This window comes from Oncorhynchus mykiss, chromosome 16 (assembly GCF_013265735.2).
Source record: "Oncorhynchus mykiss isolate Arlee chromosome 16, USDA_OmykA_1.1, whole genome shotgun sequence".
NCBI lineage: Eukaryota > Metazoa > Chordata > Actinopteri > Salmoniformes > Salmonidae > Oncorhynchus > Oncorhynchus mykiss.
This window is the reverse complement of record NC_048580.1, coordinates 12,282,626-12,289,522: the sequence shown is the minus strand read 5'-3', so window position 1 is coordinate 12,289,522 and position 6,897 is coordinate 12,282,626.

Genomic DNA, 6,897 nt, shown 5'->3' with positions numbered 1-6,897 from the left:
AATAATCTGAGTACAGCGCTCAGGTACCAAAACAAGCCATACAGATACCCGCCATGTTGTGGAGTCAACAGTATTATAAATGAGCGAACGCTTAGTTCAGACGAAAAGTCAAAAAAAGTTATATTACAGTTCGTAGAAACATGTCAAACGATGTATTGAATCAATGTTTAGGATGTTTTTGACATAAATCTTCAATAATGTTTCAACTGGACAATTCCTTTGTCTTTAGAAATGAAAAGGAACGCAGCTCACTCTCATGGCCGCGCGCATGATTTAGCTCATGGCCTTCTGCCAGACCTCTCAGTCAAACAGCTCTTATTCGCTCCCCCTTCACAGTATAAGCCTGAAACAAGGTTCTAAAGACTGTTGACATATAGTGGAAGCCTTAGGAAGTGCAATCGGACCAAATTTACACTGTATCTTGGATAGGCAAATACTTGAAAACCTACAAACCTCCCACTTCCTGGTTGGATTTATTCTCAGGTTTTTGCCTGCCATATAAATTCTGTTATACTCACAGACATCATTCAAACAGTTTTAGAAACTTCAGAGTGTTTCCCATCCAAATATTCTAATTATATGCATATATTAGCTTCTGGGCCTGAATAGCAGGCAGTCTACTCTGGGCACCATATTCATCAAAGCTTCTCAATACTGCCCCCCAGCCGGAAGAAGTTAACTGCAGAGCTATAAATTATGTCTCCATAATCTAGCATGGGTAGGATGGTCATCTGAATCAGGGTTCGTCTGGCAGGTGGGGTGAAAGAGGAGCGATTACGATTGAGGAATCCAAGTCTAGATTTAACTTTAGCCTGCAGCTTTGATATGTGCTGACAGTGTTCCGTCTAACAATCCTCCCAAGTACTTGTATGAGGTGTCTACCTCAAGCGCTAAACCCTCAGAGGTAGTAATCACACCAGTGGGGAGAGGAGCATTCTTACCAAACCACATGACCTTTGTTTTGGAGGTGTTCAAAACACGGTTAACAGCAGAGAAAGCTTATTGGACACTAAGAAAGCTTTGTTGTATATGAAACATAAAATCCGGGGAGGTGCCAGCTGAGCATAAGACTGTATCATCTGCATATAAATGGATGAGAGCTTCCTACTGCCTGAGCTATGTTGTTGATGTAAATTGAGAAGAGCGTGGGGCCTAGGATCGAGCCTTGGGGCACTCCCTTGGTGACAGGCAGTGGCTGAGACAGCAGATGTTCTGACTTTATACAGTGCACTCTTTGAGAGTTAGCAAACCAGACCAAAGACTCCTCAGAGGCACCAGTGGCAGCACAACATTGCTTAGAATCGAGGGCAATGGGTGACATCATTTAGGACATTTAAGGTTGTAGTGACACATCCATAACCTGAGCGGAAACCAGATTACATACCAGAGAGAATACTAAAGACATCAAGAAAGCCAGTCAGTTGATTATTGACAAGTATTTCCAACACTTTTGACAAATTGGCCTATAACAGTTAGGATCAGCTTGATCTCCCCCTTTAAATAAAGGACACACCGTGGCTGCCTTCCAAGTAATGGGAACCTCCCCAGAGAGGAGAGACAGGTTAAGAAAGTGAGAGGCATGCTTGGGAATGTTAGGGGCTGAAACCTTAAAGAAGAAAGGATCTAAACCAAGGAGCTCCTTTAGCACCTCAGACTCAGTGACCGCCTGCAGGGAGAAATTTTGTAGCAGGGCAGGGGAAAAAGAGGAACATCGGGGCTAGTCGCATTAGAAGGGCTGGTAGATGAGGAAATGTCAGACAGGCAATGAGGCATGGCTGAGACAAATAGGAATCCTGACTTAATGAGGTGGTGATTAAAGAGCTCAGCCATGTGCTTCTTGTCAGTAATAACCACATCATCAACATTAAGGGAGATGGGCAGCTTTGAGGAGGAGGGTTTATTCTCCAGGTCTTTCACCATTTTCCAGAGCTTCTTGGGGTCAGATCCACAGAGAGAACTGCTCCTTAAAGTAACTCCGGACAGCCTGAGTGCACTTTTCTCATTTGCCTGAACGACAGCCAGTCAGCCTGAGTGTGCGTGTGCCAAGCCTTTCGCCAAATGGAATTCTTGAGGTGGAGTAACTCTGCCAGATCACGGTCGAACCAGGGGCTGAACCTGTTTTTAATTCTCATTTTCTTTATGGGGGCGTGTTTGTTGACAATACCACTTAAAATATTGAAGGTCTTCAACAGAGGGGATCAAGCTGATTCTATACCAATTTACAGAGGCCAGGTCATGAAGGAAAGCTTGCTCATTAAAGTTTTTTAGCAAGCGTCTATGACAAATCAGGACATGTCGTTTCACTGAACAGACATTACAAACATAGGCTGTAAAACAGTGATCACGAAGGTCATTACAGAAAACACCAGACTGATACCTATCAGGATTATTTGTGAGAATAACATCAAGGAGAGTAGCCTTTTCTGGGTGTTTGGAGTCATACCTTGTGGGATTGGTAATAATCTGAGAAAGATTTAGGGAGTCCCATTGCTTTAGGACTTTGTCAGGTGGTTTACGAATGTCCCAGTTTACTTCACCTAGCAGGACAAATTCACACTTAGTGTAAGGGGCCAGGAGAGAGCTTAGGGCAGGTAGGGTACAGGCCGGCGCTGATGGTGGACGATAACACCCAGCAACAGTCAACAAAGAGCTATTTGAAACCTGGATGCTTAAAACCAGCAAATGAAATTGTTTGGGGACAGACTTGGTAGAGACAACAGAGCACTGAAGTTGTTCCTTGGCAGAGATTGTCACTCCACCACCTTTGGAAGATCTGTCTTGCCGAAAAAGGTTATAACCAGAAAGGTTAACATCAGTATTCAAAACACTCTTCCTTAACCACGTCTCAGTAATGACCAACACATCTGGATTGGAGCTGTGAACCCACACTTTCAATTGATACATTTTATGTAATAAGCTTCTAGTGTTAACATACAGAAAAATCAGTGGAGCAGAAATCAGAGCACAAGTCAGGATTGGGGCTAGCAGCAGTAGTTGGGCCAGGGTGTACATGCACATTTCCAGATATCATCAACAGTAATACAATCAGGGCATGGCAGAGGAGAGGGAATGCTCTGCAGTGTAGATTTTTTATGACATTTGAATGTGCATCAGACGGTAACTAGGTCATATTGTACAGCAATTTCATCAGGTAACATGAATACATAGCTGGCAACTAGGTGGTTAGGATTGGAGACCAAGAGTGTGTAACCAATAGAGTCAGAGTCGCGAGAGTGGGAACAAACATTTTCTGTCCCATGGTTGGGTAAACAAGCAAGTTCATTGTCAACAAAGAACTTAGGGGTCGTGTGGTAAATGGCATAAATCACAAGGGAAAAAAATTTGCGACTTGGGGCTAGCTTTTGTAAGTTCAAAGAGTCACTCGTCCCAACAAGAAAACTTGAGAGAGTAGGTCTCTGAGTCCAGTAGGCTATAAAAGTCTGAGATAAAATAAATAAATAGTAAGCTTATACTAATAATTAAAGCGTTTCTGGGTAAGCTCACATAATAAGCTTCACAAGTGAATTAGCCTATATAAAATTATTGTAAGTTCAAAGTCTGCGGTGTGTGTGTGTATGTGCGTGTGTTCTGGAGGCAAGCGAAAGTTCGGGAAAGAGGGGGGAGTGTGGCGGGGGTACCTGTACCAGACGGGAAGTCAGGGAACAGATCGCCAGGTGGGATCCAAGCAGCAGTGCAGCAGGCAATGAGAATAGGTGTCACACCGCTTGGAAGAAGCTTTTTTCGAGAGGAGGCGTTCAACCATACCCGGCAGGTGCATGGTAGAGCAGATAAAAACGTCCGGAGTGAAAAGCTTGTTGAAATACTGTGGTAAAGTTGGCTTGAGTTTCGATATTCGCCAGACATTCGGTCCGTCAAACATCAAAAGCTCAGATTTCCCAGTGGTTAAGGGCGCTGTACTGCAGCGCCAGCTGTGCCACCAGAGACTCTGGGTTCGCACCTAGGCTCTGTCGTAATCGGCTACGACCGGGAGGTCCGTGGGGCGACGCACAATTGGCCTAGCGTCGTCCGGGTTAGGGAGGGTTTGGCCGGTAGGGATATCCTTGTCTCATTGCGCAGCAGCGACTCCTGTGGCGGGCCGGGCGCAGTGCGCGCTAACCAAGGTTGCCAGGTGCACGGTGTTTCCTCCGACACATTGGTGCGGCTGGCTTCCGGGTTGGATGCGCGCTGTGTTAAGAAGCAGTGCGGCTTGGTTGGGTTGTGTATCGGAGGACGCATGACTTTCAACCTTCGTCTCTCCCGAGCCTGTACAGGAGTTGTAGCGATGAGACAAGATAGTAGCTACTAAAAACAATTGCATACCACGAAATTGGGGAGTTAAAGGGGTAAAATTCAAAAAAAAAAAAAAAAAAGCTCAGATTTCCCTGCTTTAGAGTCCAATGGCTGCAAAACTAAACATCCAGAGGACCTATTATCCTTTCACTCCTTCCTCTTTACCTGCTCTTCCTCTGTATCTGCTGGGAAAACCACTTTCTATCCCTCTAAATTTAAAGCTTCTGCCTCTAACCCTAGGAAACTCTTTTCCACCTTCTCCTCCCTCCCCTCCCCCTCCCTCCTCCCTCTCTGCGAATGACTTTTCTCATTCCCTCAGCCTATTGAGTCCACTGGTCCCACACACACAGAACTACCCTATGCCTTTACGTCTTTCTGCCCTTTCTCTCCAGATGAAATCCTGCAACTATATTTAAAACATTTTTTATTATTATAATTTTTAGTCATTTAGCAGACACTCTTATCCAGAGCAAATACGGTTAAGTGCCTTGAGACCTTCCTGTTACTGGCCCAACGTTCTTAACCACTAGGCTGCCCGACAACCTGCCAGCTCGACCCCATCCCTTCCTCATCCAGACCATCTCTGGAGACCTCCCATTCTTAACTTCCCTCATCAACTCATCTCTGGCCAATGGCTGCGTCCCTTCTGACTTCAAAATGGCCAGAGTTGCTCCCCTCCTTATGAAACCAGCACTCGACCCTGATGTCAAAAACTACAGACCGGTATCCCTTCTTTATTTTCTTTCCAAAACACTTGAGCGTGATGTCTCTGACCAATTCTCTCGCTATCTCCCTCAAATCGATCTTCTTGACCCTAATCAGTCAGGCTTCAAGGCAGGTCACTCAACTGAGACTGCTTTCCTCTGTGTCACAAAGGCTCTCTTTGCTGCCAAAGTTGACTCTCTCTCCTCTGTTCTCATCCTACTAGATCTATCTGCAGCATTCGACACTGTGAACCATCAGATCCTCCTCTCCACCCTCTCAGGTCTGGGTGTCTCAGGTTCTGCCCACTCATGGATTGCATCCTACCTGGCAGGCCGCTCCTAGCAGGTGACATGGAGAGGATCTGTGTCTGCACCACGAACTCTCACTACTGGTGTCCCACAGGGCTCGGTTCTAGGTCCTCTTTTCTCTATACATCAAGTCACTTAGCACTGTCATATCCTCACATGATCTCACCTATCATTGCTATGCGGATTACACTCAACTACTTTCTCCTTCCACTCCTTCTGACATTCAAGTGTTGACACGCATCTCTGCGTTGCCTGGACGATATCTCAGCTTGGGTGTCGGTCCACCACCTTAAGATCAACCTGGACAAGACGGAGCTGCTCTTCCTCCCGGGGAAGGCCTGCCCCCTCCAACACCTTTCCATCCCGGTTGACATCTCCATGGTGTCCCCCTCCCAGAGTGCAAAGAACCTTGGTGTCACCCTGTCGTTCTCTGCAAACATCAAAGCATTGACAAGCTCCTGAAGGTTCATGCTTTACAACATCCGTAGAGTATGACCCTACCTCACACAGGAAGCAGTGCAGGTCCTAATCTAGGCACTTGTCATCTCCCTTCTGGACTACTGCCACCCTGCTGTTGGCTGGGCTCTCTACTTGTGCCATCAAACTCCTGCAACTTATCCAGAATGCTGCAGCCTGCCTGGTGTTCAACCTTCCCAAGTTCTCCCATATCACCCCGCTCCTCAGCACACTCCACTGGCTTCCAGTCAAAGTTTGCATCCACTATAAGACCATGGCACTTGCCTACAGAGCAGCAAGAGGAACTTCCCCTACCTACCTTCAAGCTATGCTTAAACCCTACACCCCAACCCAAGTACTCCGTTCTGCCAACTCTGGTATCTTGGCCCTCCCACCCCCGCTCCTGCTCAGCCCAGTTGAAGCTCTTTTCGGTCCTGACAGCCCAATGTGTGTGTGACAGATGGATGATGTGTTATGTAAAACACACTGATCTCAGTAATGGCCTATTTATATGCTGCACTTTCTCGCTTTATCTCTCAAACACACACACCACACACCACACACCACACACACCACACACCACACACACACACACAGAGTAACCAACTCTGCATCACAACCTAGACAGACAGAGAGAGTAGGAGGGGATTGGAGGTGGTTCTCTTGTCTCATAAGGTTAATTCTGTCCTAGGGAAAGGGAGAGATGGAGGGAGAGAGAGAAGTAAAACGATGGGTTGGAGGATATATAAATATATATTTTTATATCTTCAAATTTTGTTCTTTGGTTTAGTGCCCATACAGAAAGACATAGCGTGAGGTAGAGGAGGAGGGAGAAAGATGAGGAGTGAGAAAGATACTGTACTTTTAGGAATGGTCTCATGATCTCTTGTGCCCAATCCCGTCAGACTCTAGCCTGTACCCCAAACACCCTACCACCTACCCCTCTTTAATGCTCTTTGTCTGTCTGTTAGCCTCAGCTGCCAATGAGAATGAGGAACGTGTGTTCAGAGAGCGGATTGGTCCTCGGCGGCGGCAGGGGGCCGTCCGGAGGCGTGTCCACCAGGTTAACGGACACAAGTTCATGGCCACGTATCTACGGCAACCTACCTACTGCTCACACTCACACTGCCGAGACTTC